Below are 15,384 nucleotides of genomic sequence, written 5' to 3'. Positions count from 1 at the left end.
CCCGGGATTGAGTCCCACGTCGGGCTCCCTGCATGGAGCCTGCTTCTCCCTCTGCCTGGGTCTCTGCCTCTCTCTCTCTCTCTCTCTCTCTCTCTCTCTGTTTCGCATGAATAAATAAATTTTTAAAATCTTAAAAAAAAAAAAAAAAGAATAGGACGCTCTTTTTAAGGAGAACAGGCAAGGTGGCGGAAGAGTAGGGTCCTCAACTCACCTATCCCCACCAACTTACCCAGATAACTTTCTTTTTTTTTCTTTAAGATTTTATTTATTTATTCATGAGAGACACAGAGAGAGAGAGAGGCAGAGACACAGGCAGAGGGAGAAGCAGGCTCCATGCAGGGAGCCCGACGTGGGACTCGATCCCGGGTCTCCAGGATCAGGCCCCGGGCTGCAGGCGACACTAAACCGCTGCGCCACCAGGGCTGCCCCCCAGATAACTTTCAAATCATCCTGAACACCAACGAATTTGACCTGAGACTTAAAGAGAGAACAGCTGGAACGCTACAGAAGAAGGGTTTTCGCTTCTAGCAAGGTAGGAAGGTGGAAAAAATAAAAATAAGAAAGAACCAAGTGGGGAGGGGCCCCGCGAGGAGCCGAACTAACGGGTCAGAGCCTCCAGGACAGGAAAACCCAGCCCTGGAGAAGCAGGAACTTTAAAACTCTGCACCGGATTCTTCCCAGACAGAAAAGTGCTCAGCAGGGAAACCCGACAGAACCGCAGGAGGGGCAGTGGGGCCTCCAGGGTCCGGGGTCACTAACAGGAGGGGCACCCGGGGAGAGCGCCCCACACACCCGGGCCCATCTCGGTAAAGGGCTGGAGCACCCGGCGGGGCCTCGGGGAGAAGCCGGGGGGGCAGGCGGGGGCTCCCAGGGAGGGGGCTGCGTCCTGCTGCCTTTGGGGGCCTCGGCCCCAGGAGCGCGATCCCAGCGGCACGGCCCTGGAGCCCAGGGCGCGAGGCACACAGCCCAGGATCCTGCACTCCCCCTGGGACAGGCGGAGGTGGGGAGGGCCCAGGACAACGAGGACGCTCCTGCCCCAGGAGCCCCCGAGCTGCGCAGGTCAGTGCCCCCCGCCCCGGAGCATCCAGGCCCCTGTGGACTGGGAGCTGCGGGAGTTACTGCGGGAGCTGACTCCAGGGCTGGAGGGCTGGCTGCCGCCAGTGGTGGCGTTCCTCCTTGTTGCACCCTGTGCCTGGGAGAGGCAGGGCTGCCAGGGAACAGAGGCCTCCCGGGGTCAACAGCTCCCACAGAGCTTGGCACCTGGCAGGGGGTGGGGCAGCTCCCCCAGGTACACACACCTGAGAGTCAGCTCAGCAGGCCCCTCCCCTAGAAGACCAGCTGCAAGGACAGGGGAAGAGCAAGTTGTTGACCAAGCAGCACTGGAAAGCTCCAGGGCCAAGGGATAATCAAGGGAATATGATATATAGAACTAGAGGGTTCCCCCCCCCTTTAAATTCTTTTTTCCTTTTTCCATTACAACTCTTTTTTATATCAGACTAAAAATTTCCAATATTTTTTCCCACCTTAACTACAATATTGTACCACCTCTTCATTTTTAAGATTCTTCCTTTTTGACTTCATATTTCTACAATTATCAGTCCTAGATATATTTTCCACTTCTAGATTCCCTTAAACATACTCAACTTAATTTTGGGAGATATACAAGATATGTTTATTTTGTTTTGTGTTTTTTGTTTTCTCTGCCTCATTTTGTTCTACAATGGTGGAAGTTAATACCTTCTAAAAAATGACCAGTATACACCCAGAACCAAGTGGTATATATACCATGCTGGTTCATTTAGTGAGATTCCTCATTCCCATTCTCCTCCCCTCTTTTATTTCATCTATGTTTTGGTGGTCAATGTTGGGGCTTTCTATAAGTGTTGCTGGTTTATATAAATTTGGGACTCAGAATCTTCTAACATACAGAATTTAATATACTCAGAAACAAGAGGATCACCCTCTAGAACCCCTCAGATAGACTACATTCTCCCTCCACTACAACTTCGTCACCACCACCACCTCCCAGATCCCCCCTTTTTTCTTTTTTCTTTTTTCTTTTTCTTTTCTTTTTTTTTCTCTTCTTCTTTAGGATTCTTGGCCTTTTATTTTTTACTACTTTGTTTTAAAATTTGTTTTTCACTTTAGTGGTCCTTTTACTTTATTTTGTTCTGATCTTTGTTTTCAATTTCTGGTCTCTGACGTGGGCAGAATCGTCTAGGGTAAAATTTACTTAGGTTGTGGTTGATATTCTTGACGCAGCCCATTCATACAACCACTCTGCATTGAGCAAAATGACTAGAAAGAAGAACTCGCCACAAAAGAAAGAATCAGAAACAGTGCTCTCTGCCACAGAGTTACAGAATTTGGATTACAATTCGATGTCAGAAAGCCAATTCAGAAGCACAATTATAAAGCTACTGGTGGCTCTGGAAAAAAGCATAAAGGAATCAAGAGACTTCATGACTGCAGAATTTAGATCTAATCAGGCCGAAATTAAAAATCAATTAAATGAGATGCAATCCAAACTGGAGGTCCTAACGATGAGGGTTAATGAGCTAGAAGAAAGAGTGAGTGACATAGAAGACAAGTTGATGGCAAGGAAGGAAGCTGAGAAAAAAAGAGAAAGACAATGAAAATACCATGAGGAAAGGTTAAGGGAAATAAATGACAGCCTCAGAAGGAAAAAATCTACCTTTAATTGGGGTTCTAGAGGGTGCCGAGAGGGGCAGAGGGCCAGAAACCATATTTGAACAAATTATAGCTGAGAACTTCCCTAACTTGGGGAGGGAAACAGGCATTCAGATCCAGGAGATAGAGAGGTCCCCCCCTAAAATCAATAAAAACTGTTCAACACCTCAACATTTAATATTAAAACTTGCAAATTCCAAAGATAAAGAGAAGATCCTTAAAGCAGCAAGAGACAAGAAATCCCTGACTTTTATGGGGAGGAGTATTAGGGTAACAGCAGACCTCTCCACAGAGACCTGGCAGGCCAGAAAGGGCTGGCAGGATATATTCAGGGTCCTAAATGAGAAGAACATGCAGCCAAGAACACTTTATCCAGCAAGGCTCTCATTCAGAATAGAAGGGGAGATAAAGAGCTTCCAAGATAGGCATAAACTGAAAGAATATGTGACCACCAAACCAGGTCTGCAAGAAATATTAAGGGGGACTCTGTAAAAGAAAGAGGAAGCCCAGGGATCCCTGGGTGGCGCAGTGGTTTAGCACCTGCCTTTGGCCCAGGGCGCGATCCTGGAGACCTGGGATCAAATCCCACGTCGGGCTCCTAGTGCATGGAGCCTGCTTCTCCCTCTGCCTATGTCTCTGCCCCTCTCTCTCTCTCTCTCTCTGTCTCTCTGTGACTATCATAAATAAATAAACATTTAAAAAAAAGATTTATAAATAAAAAAGAAAGAAAGAGGAAGCCCAAAGATATAATTCACAAAAACAGGGACTGAACAGGTATTACAATGACACTAAATTCATATCTTTCAATAGTTACTCTGAACATAAATGAGCTAAATGATCCCATCAAAAGACACAGGGTTTCAGACTGTATAAAAAAGCAAGACCCATCTATTTTCTGTCTACAAGAGACTCATTTTAGACCTAAGGACACCTACAGCCTGAAAATGAAAGGTTGGAGAACAATTTACCATTCAAATGGTCCTCAAAAGAAAGCTGGGGTAGCAATCCTCATATCAGATAAATTAAAGTTTATCCCAAAGACTGTAGTAAGAGATGAAGAGGGACACTGTATCATACTTAAAGGATCTATCCAATAAGAGAACCTAAAAATCATAAATATTTATGCCCCTAATGTGGGAGCTGCTAAGTATATCAATCAATTAATAACCAAAGTAAAGACATACTTAGATAATAATACACTAATACTGGGAGACTTCAACATGGCACTTTCTGCAAATGACAGATATTCTAAGCACAACATCTTCAAAGAAACATGAGCTTTAAATGATACATGGGACCAGATGGATTTCACAGATATTTACAGAACTTTCCATCCGAATACAACTGAATACACATTCTTCTCAAGTGCACATGGAACTTTCTCCAGAATAGACCACATACTGGGTCACAAATCAGATCTCAACTGATACCAAAAGATTAGGATTGTCCCCTGCATATTTTCAGACCACAGTGCTTTGAAACTTGAACTCAATCACAAGAAGAAATTTGGAAGAAACTCAAACACGTGGAGGTTAAAGAGCATCCTGCTAAAAGATGAAAGGGTCAACCAGGAAATTAGAGAAGAATTAAAAAGATTCATGGAAACTAATGAAAATGAAGGTACAACCATTCAAAATCTTTGGGATACAGCAAAAGCAGCCCTAAGAGGGAAATACATCGCAATACAAGCATCCCTCAAAAAATTGGAAAAAACTCAAATACACAAGCTAACCTTGCACCTAAAGGAACTGGAGAAAGAACAACAAATAAAACTGACACCAAGCAGAAGAAGAGAGTTAATAAAGATTCGAGCAGAACTCAATGAAATAGAGACCAGAAGAACTGTAGAACAGATCAACAAAACCAGGAGTTGGTTCTTTGAAAGAATTAATAAGACAGATAAACCATTAGCCAGCCTTATTAAAAACAAAAGAGAAAAGACTCAAATTAATAAAATCCGAATGAAAGAGGAGAGATCACCACCAATACTAAGGAAATACAAACGATTTTAAAAACATATTATTATGAGTAGCTATACACCAATAAATTAGGCAATCTAGAAGAAATGGACGCATTTCTGGAAAACCTGAACTACCAAAACTGGAACAGGAAGAAATAGAAAACCTTAACAGGCCAATAACCACAGAAGAAATTAAAGTAGTCATCAAAAAACCTCCCAAGACACAAAAGTGGGGCCAGATGGCTTCCCAGGGGAATTCTATCAAACGTTTAAAGAAGAAACAAGGGGTAGCCTGGGTGGCTCAGCAGTTTAGCGCCACCTTCAGCCCAGGGCCTGATCTTGGAGACCTGGGATCGAGTCCCACATCGGGCTCCCTGCATGGAGCCTGCTTCTCCCTCTGTCTGCGTCTCTGCCTTTCTCTCTGTCTCTCTCTCCCTCTCTCTGTCTTAAATAAATAAATAAATAAATATCTTTAAAAAATTAAAGAAGAAACAATACCCATTCTACTAAAGCTGTTCTGAAAGATAGAAAGGGATGGAGTACTTCCAAACTCGTTTTATGATGCCAGCATCACATTAATTCCAAAACCAGACAAAGACCCCACCAAAAAGGAGAATTATAGACCAATCTCCCTGATGAACACAGATGCAAAAATTCTCAACAAAATACTAGCCAATAGGATCCAACAGTACATTAAGAAGATTATTCACCATGACCAAGTGGGATTTATCCCTGGGATGCAAGAGTGGTTCAACACTCATAAAGCAATCAATGTGATTGATCATATCAACAAGAGAAAAAACAAGAACGATATGATCCTCTCAATAGATGCAGAGAAAGCATTTGACAAAATACAGCATCCATTCCTGTTCAAAACTCTTCAGAGTGCAGGGATAGAGGGAACATTCCTCAGCATCTTAAAATCCATCTATGAAAAGCCCACAGCAAATGTCATTCTCAATAGGGAAACACTGGGAGGTCCTCTAAGATCAGGAACACGACAGGGATGTCCACTCTCACCGCTGCTATTCAACATAGTCCTAGAAGTCCTAGCCTCAGCAACCAGACAACAAAAAGAAATAAAAGGCATTCAAATTGGCAAAGAAGTCAAACTCTCCCTCTTTGCAGATGACATGATACTGTACATAGAAAACCCAAAAGACTCCACCCCAAGATTGCTAGAACTCATACAACAATTCGGCAATGTGGCAGGATACAAAATCAATGCCCAGAAATCAGTGGCATTTCTATACACTAACAATGAGACTGAAGAAAGAGAAATTAAGGAGTCAATCCCATTTACAATTGCACTGAAAAGCATAGGATACCTAGGAATAAACCTAACCAAAGATGTAAAGGATCTATACCCTAAAAAACTACAGAACACTTCTGAAAGAAATTGAGGAAGACACAAAGAGATGGGAAAATATTCCATGCTCATGGATTGGAAGAATTAATATTGTGAAAATGTCAGTGCTACCCAGGGTAATTTACACATTTAATGCAATCACTATCAATCACTATGGACTTTCTTCAGAGAGTTGGAACAAATAATCTTAAGATTTGTGTGGAATCAGAAAAGACCCCGAATAGCCAGGGGAATATTGAAAAAGAAAACCAGAGCCGGGGTCATCACGATGCCGGATTTCAAGTTGTACTACAAAGCTGTGGTCATCAAGACAGTGTGGTACTGCCACAAAAACAGACACATAGATCAATGGAACAGAATAGAGAACCCAGAAATGAGCCCTCAACGTTATGGTCAACTAATATTCGACAAAGCAGGAAAGACTATCCACTGGAAAAAGGACAGTCTCTTCAACAAATAGTGCTGGGAAAATTGGAAAATTCCATGTGCAGAAGAATGAAACTAGACCATTCTCTTACACCATACACAAAGATAAATGCAAAATGGATGAAAGATCTAAATGTGAGACAAGAATCCATCAAAACCCTAGAGGTGGGGCAGCCCCAGTGGCTCAGCGGTTTAGTGCTGCCTTCGGCTTGGGGTGTGATCCTAGGGACCCAGGATCTAGTCCCATGTCGGGCTCCCTGCATGGAGCCTGCTTCTCCCTCTGCCTGTGTCTCTCCCTCTCTCTCTGTCTGTCATGAATAAATAAATAAAATCTTAAAAAAAAATCCTAGATGCGGGATCCCTGGGTGGCGCAGCGGTTTAGCGCCTGCCTTTGGCCCAGGGTGCGATCCTGGAGACCCGGGATCGAATCCTATGTCGGGCTCCCGGTGCATGGAGCCTGCTTCTCCCTCTGCCTGTGTCTCTGCCTCTCTCTCTCTCTCTCTCTGTGTGTGTGACTATCATAAATAAATTAAAAAATTTTAAAAAAAATCCTAGATGCAAACACAGGCAACACCCTTTTTGAACTTGGCCACAGCAACTTCTTGCAAGATACATCCATGAAGGCCAGGGAAACGAAAGCAAAAATGAATTGTTGGGACTTAATAAAGATAAAAAGCTTCTGCACAGCAAGAGAAACAGTCAACAAAACTAAAAGACAACCTACAGAATGGGAGAACATATTTGCAAATGACGTATCAGATAAAGGGCTAGTTTCCAAGATCTGTAAAGAACTTATGAAACTCAACACCCAAGAAACAAACAATCCAGTCATGAAATGGGCAAAAGACAGGAACAGAAGTTTCACAGAGGAAGACAGAGACATGGCCAACAAGCACATGAGAAAATGCTCCGCATCACTGGCCACCAGGGAGATACAAATCAAAACCACAATGAGATACCACCTCACACTAGTGAGAATGGGGAAAATTAACAAGGCCGGAAACCACATATGTTGGAGAGGATGTGGAGAAAGGGGAACCCTCTTGCCCTGTTGGTGGGAATGTGAACTGGTGCAGCCACTCTGGAAAACTGTGTGGAGGTTCCTCAAAGAGTTAAAAATAGACCTGCCCTATGACCCAGCAGTTGCACTGCTGGGGATTTACCCCAAAGATACAGATGCAGTGAAACGGCAGGACACCTGCACCCCAATGTTTATAGCAGCAACGTCCACAATAGCCAAACTGTGGAAGGAGCCTCGGTGTCCATTGAAAGATGAATGGATAAAGAAGATGTGGTTTATGTATACAATGGAATATTACTCAGCCATTAGAAACGACAAATACCCACCATTTGCTTCAACGTGGATGGAACTGGAGGGTATTATGCTGAGTGAAGTAAGTCAATCGGAGAAGGACAAACATTATATGGTCTCATTCATTTGGGGAATATAAAAAATAGTGAAAGGGAATAAAAGGAAAGGAGAGAAAATGAGTGAAAATATCAGTGAGGGTGACAAAACATGAGAGACACCTAACTCTGGGAAATGAACAAGGGAGTGGAAGGGGAGGTGGGCAGGGGGTTGGGGTGACTGGGTGACAGGCACTGAGGGGGCCACTTGAAGGGATGAGCACTGGGTGTTATACTGTATGTTGGCAAATCTAACTCCAATTAAAAAATATACAGAAACAGGGGATCCCTGGGTGGCGCAGCGGTTTGGCGCCTGCCTTTGACCCAGGGCGCGATCCTGGAGACCCGGGATCGAATCCCACATCGGGCTCCCGGTGCATGGAGCCTGCTTCTCCCTCTGCCTGTGTCTCTGCCTCTCTCTCTCTCACTGTGTGCCTATCATAAATAAATTTAAAAAATAAAAAAAAATGTTTAAAAAAAATATATACAGAAACAAAAAAATAAAAATAAAAAATAATCCCCCAAATGACATTACACAATACTAAAGTCGCTTCCCAAATTCCAAAGGCAAAATTTAACGCCAGATGTTCCTGATAACTCATAACCCATTCCATAGGTAGAATAGAAATGTAATTCGATCTTGATGCAAACTAAAAAATATCTTAGAAAATGTTTCCAGAAAAGGCCATCACTTAAAAGCTATTTCATTTACCACTAACTAGTCAACCAGCAGTGTATAGAATTTAACTGTATATGTTATAGCAGTGGTCCTCAAACTTCATTCTGCATCAGAATCACCTAGAAAGATCATTAAGCCACACACTGATGGGCCCTAGTCCCAGAGTTGTTAACTCATAGGTCTAGGATGGTATATGAGAATCAGCATTTCTAACAAGTCTCCAGTTGATGCTGAGACTGTGAGGGAACTGCACACTGTGTTACAGATGTAGGAACACTGGCTATTATACCTATAAAATAGACATAAGTTCTCTTTTATCCAAGGACAAAAGGGGCTCAAAATTTAACTCTGGCCTGTAAACCAAACCAGGGTTATTTATAGAGTTTTTCTTTGGGGCTTGTGGTTGTCAAGGGTGCTAGGGGTGGGGGTAGAGTCCAACAGAAGTTGAAAGGATGTGCATGTCATATTTAAGTGAAACTAGGTTGCTGGAACCACCAGTTTATGAGTATGGTGGGTGTCACAGGCATTGAAATCTCACCTCATTCTATCATCGTATCCTTCTCTGCAACTCCCTCCCCCCATTAAAGAATGAAAAAATGAAAAAGGAATTATCTTCATTTTGATCTAACCTCTCAAGGCTTAAGGTGTGAACCAGGTCATCTGGTGGTGAAACTTACAAAACCTTTACACGTGATTTGCCATTAGTAGAGTACAAAGAACATTCGTATATATTATTATCTTCGATCCCCAAACCATTCCTAGGGGGTAGATCCAATGAGAGAATTGAGTCACACAAAAGATGATTGACTGGCTCAGCATTAGAGCTAGGAAGGAGCAGTGCCAGCACTCACATCGAGGCTTTGAAAGACTAATAACTAAAAGTTTAAGTTGTTCAGGGCACCTGGGTTGATGAAGCAGCCAACTCTTTTTTTAAAAAAGATTTTATTTATTCATGAGAGACACACAGAGAGAGGCAGAGACATAGGCAGAGAGAGAAGTAGGCTCCCTTCAGGAGCCCCATATAGGACCCGATCCTGGACCCCAGGATCCAAAGGCAGACGCCCAACCACTGAGCCACCCAGGCATCCCAAGCAGTCAACTCTTCATCTCAGCTCAGGTAATGATCTCAGAATCATGAGTTCAAGGCCCACGTTGGGTTCCACACTGAGTGTAAAGCATACTAACTAAGTAAGTATTTAAACTGTTAGATAAATAAATAAAACTTAAAAAAAAAAAAAAGTTTAAGGGATGCTCGGGAGGCTCATTGGTTTAGTGCCGCCTTCAGTCTGGGGTGTAATCCTAGAGTCCGGGGATCGAGTCCTACATCAGCTCCCTGCATGGAAGCTGCTTCTCCCTCTGCCTGTGTCTCTGCCTCTCTCTCTCTCTGTGTGTGTGTCTCTCATGAATGAATAAATAAAATCTTAAAAAATAAAAAAAAAAATTTTTAAGTTTAAATTGTTCAGAGATGTAAATTTTCAGAAATACTGAAACTAAGAAGTTTGTTGTCCTTTTTGATACTATTTCTCAAACATATTAGAAATAATGAGTAGTGGTTTTTTTTAAAGATTTATTTATTTATTCATGAGAGGCAGAAAGAGAGGCAGAGACACAGGCAGAGGGAGAAGCAGGCTCCATGCAGGGAGCCCAATGTGGGACACCATCCTGGGACTCCAGGATCACGCCCTGGGCTAAAGGCAAGCACTAAACTGCTGAGCCACCCAGGCTGCCCATGAGTAGTGTTTAAATACATAGTATACATGTTTTATGAGGACTTAGTAAAAAAGTATAAAGAATGCATCCCACCCATTTAAAGAAATAACTCAAAAAAATAAATAATAAAAATAAAGAAATGACTCTATTTAAAGGAAATAGTTTGACAAGTTTTACCATATAGCTATACCTGTGAAATCATCACCACAACCAAGATAATGAACATATTCATCACCTTGAGTTTCTTTTAGCCCTTTTGTGCTCTATCCCTCCAAGCACAAAACCCACCGCAGTCTTGAAGCAACTATTGATCTGCTTCCTGTTGCTATGCATTAGTTTGCATTTCCCACAATGTTATATAAATTATACAGCATGTACTTCCTTTTGTTTGAATTCCTTCACTCAGCATAATTGTTTTGAGCTTCATTAATGTTATAGCATGTATTAATTGTTCATTTCTTTTTATTGCTGAATAGTATTCCATTGTGTATATATGTGCCACAGTTTCTTTATCATTTACCTACTGACAGATATTTGAGTTGTTTCCAAGTCTTGACTATTACAAATAAAACTGTGTAAACAATCATGTATAAGTCTTTGTGTGGATTTGTGCTCTTATTTGCCTGGGTAAATACCTAACATCTACTAACAGTGTAAGGGAGTTCTCGTTCAACATCCTCATCAACATTTGGTCTGGTCAGCTTTTTAAATTTTGACCATTCTAATGGGAATGTGATAGTATCTTGCAATTGTAATTTGCATTCTTCTAATGACTAATGATATTGCTCATCCTTTCAGGAGTTTGTCATTTGTATAACTTCTTTTGTGAAGTATCTTATACTCTTTAAAAAAAAGTAGTTGTTTGTTTTCTTAAGTCTTGAGGGTTCCTTTTTTGTTTTTGTTTTTTAAAGATTTTATTTATTTGGGAAAGAAGGAGAGGGGCACGTAGGTGGCTCAGTGGTTGAGTATCTGCCTTTGGCTCGGGTCGTGATCCTGGGGTCCTGGAATCAAGTCCTGCATCAGGCTCCCCTCAGGGAACCTGCTTCTCCCTCTGCCCAAGTCTCTGCCTCTCTCTGTGTCTCTCATGAATAAATAAATAAAATCTTTTAAAAAGAGAGAGAGAAAGAGAAAGAGCATAAGCGAGGGGGAGGGGCACAGAGGGAAGGAGAAGCAGGCTCCCTGCTGAGCAGGGGGCCTGATGCGGGGCTCCATCCCAGGATCCTGAGATCATTATCTGAACTGAAGGCAGACACTTAACTGACTGAGCCACAAGATGCCCCAAAAAAGAACTTAATATTTATCTTCAAACATTTTATATTTCAAACCTAATAATTTTTCCCCAGCTGAAAAAAAGAGACAAATCAACCAGGGTTATACTAAGGATAATAAAAATGTAAACTAGTCGTTCCCCATTCTGCATAATTCCCAGGGGTTTACTTATAGAAAGTAATTGATAGAGAAAGATTTAATTATTTAAAAGTATTTTATGACAAATTTTCCCCCATTAAAAGTGTGGAAATGTCTTAAATATTTAAAGCTAGAGAAATTATTGCCAATTATGTCATCTCTACATGATGGAATTATATAGTTTTTAAAGATAAGACGCATGATGAGAAAACAGCTTACAAAACATCTAAGTGATATGTGTGTACCTTTGATGAACTAACATCAAATGAAAGTAGAATGCAAATTGGTATGTACAGAAGCTGTGATCACAACTCTAAGAACTACCCCCAGGGAGGAGGGAGAGAAAGTTGTTGCTTTAAAAAGCTGGAGGAAGGGGCACCTGGGTGGCTCAGCGGTTGAGTGTCTGCCTTTGGCTGAGGTCTGCATCCCAGGGTCCTGGGATCGAGTTCCACCTCGGGCTCCCGGCGGGGAACCTGCTTCTCCCTCTGCCTTTATCTCTGCCTCTCTCTGTGTGCCTCCCATGAATAAATTTAAAAAAAAAAAATGCTGGAGGCAGAAATCCTCAGAAAGTGAGCTATCTTTGCTTTGCCACGCACTTTCTAGACTCTGGTGGTGTAGCAATCTAGAGCTCAGGGCCCGGATTGGAGTGAGATGAGTAATACAGCATTGCTCTTCCAATAAAGAAAGATGAAGTTTTAATTGTGTAGGGCAAGTGAAGGGGGAAGAGAGAGCAAAGGGCAGAAACTGGTGGAGATGAGCAATGAGGTCAGAGAGAGAAAGGTAGGCAAGGGGGGAGGCCGGAGGCTTCTGGAGAAGAAATGGCTGGTGAGAGTGTTCTAGGAACAACCGTGAGGCAGAAGTGCAGGAGGAGGCAGGGAAAAGACAGAGAATGAAAACAAGTAAATTTGGGATTTACTTGTGTCTGGAAAATTGGTAAATTTGGGATTTTCAAGAGGCCGACTTTTGTGTTAGATAAAAAGATAAGAGGCCCCTGGGTGGCTCAGCGTTAACTCTTGGTTTCAGTTCAGGTCATGATCTCGTTCTGGGCTCCATGCTCAGCGCAGAGTCTGCTGGAGATTCTTTCTCCCTCCTTGTCTATTCTCCCTCTATTTGTGTGTGCTCTCTCTCTCTCTCTTTCTCAGATAAATAAAAAAAAATTTTTTTTAAGTAGAAGATAAAATTGCTGTTAGAGGGATGGAACCTGACTGAAGAAAGTTTTCAAATTCAATTTGTATCTATTTCATTTATTCCTTTTGATTACAAAAGCTTTATAGAAATTTTTAGTATCTAGTATATCTCTACTCACAATTTTTTTTTTCATGAATTTCTTGGCCTTTCTCTGATTTTTCAGACTTTGTTTCTTCCATACAGATTCCTGGATGATTTAGTCTAGCTCCCCCTAGCGTATCCCCCCAAATCAATGAATGAATGGCATAGCAACCTAAAAAACAAATCTAAGCATCTATCCCAAACTTAATAACAAAGCTGGTATTTTTAATTCAGTATAGAAAATATAATTACCATGGCTGGTATATTGACTCTCCATATGAAAGAAAACAAAACTAGACTCCTTACTTTGTACTCTGTACAGAAATAAATTCCTAATGTACCAAAGATGCAAAGGCATTTTGGTTTTTTTCTTTAATCTGGTAGAAGAAAATTCAGGAGACTGTATAACTTTGGAGTAATGATGGAAATTGTCCTAAATAAGGAAAAAAATCCAAGAACCATCAAAATATTCATGTCTATGTAAATTTTAAATTTTTAATGGAAAAGTAAACCGTAGAGAAAGAAATAGATACTTTAAAAAAATTACAATGAGTTGGAAGAACATGGAACTCTTGATTCTAGAGTCATGCATTTGAGCCTCACATTGGGTATAGAGATTACTTAAATAAATAAAACTTTAAAAAAATTAACAAAAGAAATATAAAACTTTACTCTGCAAACACAAAACATCTCTGAAAGAAATTAGAGATATAAATAAATGGAAAGGCACCTCATGTTAATAGATCAGATACTTAACGTTGTAAAGATGGCAATAATCTCCAAATTGATCTGTAGATCCAATGCATTCTCTACCCAAGTCCCAACTGGTTTCTTTGCAGAAATTAACAAGATGATTCTAAAATCCACATGAGGGTCCCTGGGTGGCACAGCGGTTTGGTGCCTGCCTTTGGCCCAGGGCGCGATCCTGGAGACCCGGGATCAAATCCCACGTCGGCTCCCGGTGCATGGAGCCTGCTTCTCCCTCTGCCTGTGTCTCTGCCTCTCTCTCTCTCTCTCTCTCTCTCTGTGACTGTCATAAATAAATAAAAATTTAAAAAATTAAAAAAAAATCCACATGAAATTTCAAGAGCCTCCCACTGTTTATTTTCAATCTTGAAGAAAAAAAAAAAGAACAAATTGGGAGGACTCATACTTTCTGATTTCAAACTTTACTACAAAGCTACAATAAGCAAGACAATGTGGTACAAGCATAGGACAGACATATAAATCAAGGGAATGCAATTGAAAGTTCAGAAAAAGAACTCACATCTATGGACAATTAATTTTCAACAAGGGTACCAGGACCGTACATTGAGGAAAGAATAGACTTTTCAACAAATGGTGCTGAGGCAACTGGACATCCACCTATAAAAGGATGCAGCTGGACCCCTACTTCATACAGTATATAAAATTTAATTCACAGTAGAGCAAGGATATAAAGTTACAAAACTCTCAGAAAATAGGAATGTAAACTTTGATGACTTTGGATTAGGCAATGATTTCTTAGATATGATACCAAAAGCATGAGCAAAAAAAATAATTGGCATCACCAAAATTAGAAACATTTGTGGATCAAAGGACACCATCATGAAAGTAAAAACACTACTCACAGAATGGGAGAAGATATTTGCAAATCATATAACTGATAAGAGTCCAGTGTCTGGGGCAGCCTGGGTGGCTCAGCGGTTTAGCCCTTGCCTTCGGCCCCGGGGTATGATCTTGGAGTCCCAAGATGGAGTCCCACATGGGGCTCCCCGCAGGGAGCCTGCTTCTCCCTCTGTCTCTGTCTCTCTCTGTGTCGCTTGTGAATAAATAAATAAAATCTAAAAAAAAAAAAAAGAGTCCAGTGTCTGGAATATATATATAAATATATATATTGTGTGAACATATATATACAGTTATATATTATACAGCTATATATATATAAATTTTGTAAACATATAGAATACAGTCATAACTGCCTTAATGTCCTTCCTAACATCTGTATCAGTTTAAGTTAGTTTCAATTGGTTGATTTATCTACTCCTTATAGGTTGTACGTTCCAGGTTTTCTGCATGCCTGGCAACATTTTTAGATGCCAGGCATTATGTACTTAACCTTTTTAGGTGCTGAATATTTTTGTATTACTATAAATATTCTTGAGATTTGTTTCTGAGGCTTACCTTAGAAATACTTGGAAATACTTAGTCGCTTGGAAATACTTCAGTCCTTTCAGATTTGGCTTTTAAGATTTGTTAGGTAACTCTGGAACAATGCTCAGTCTAGAGCTAAGTATTCCCACTAGGAGGCAAGATTCTTCTATGTACACTACCCAAGGCCCTGTGAATCTTGAGGTTTTCTAGTCTGGCTGCTGGAACATACACTATTCTCGGCCTGTGTGAGCAGCAGGCACTCTTACCTCTAATCAGTTCAGGTGGTCCTTTTCCTGCCTCCGTGGGGAGTTAGTTTCCTCATCTGTATGCACT

Source organism: Canis lupus, chromosome 29 (genome assembly GCF_048164855.1).
Source record: "Canis lupus baileyi chromosome 29, mCanLup2.hap1, whole genome shotgun sequence".
NCBI classification, from domain to species: domain Eukaryota; kingdom Metazoa; phylum Chordata; class Mammalia; order Carnivora; family Canidae; genus Canis; species Canis lupus.
This window is presented reverse-complemented; position numbering follows the sequence as displayed.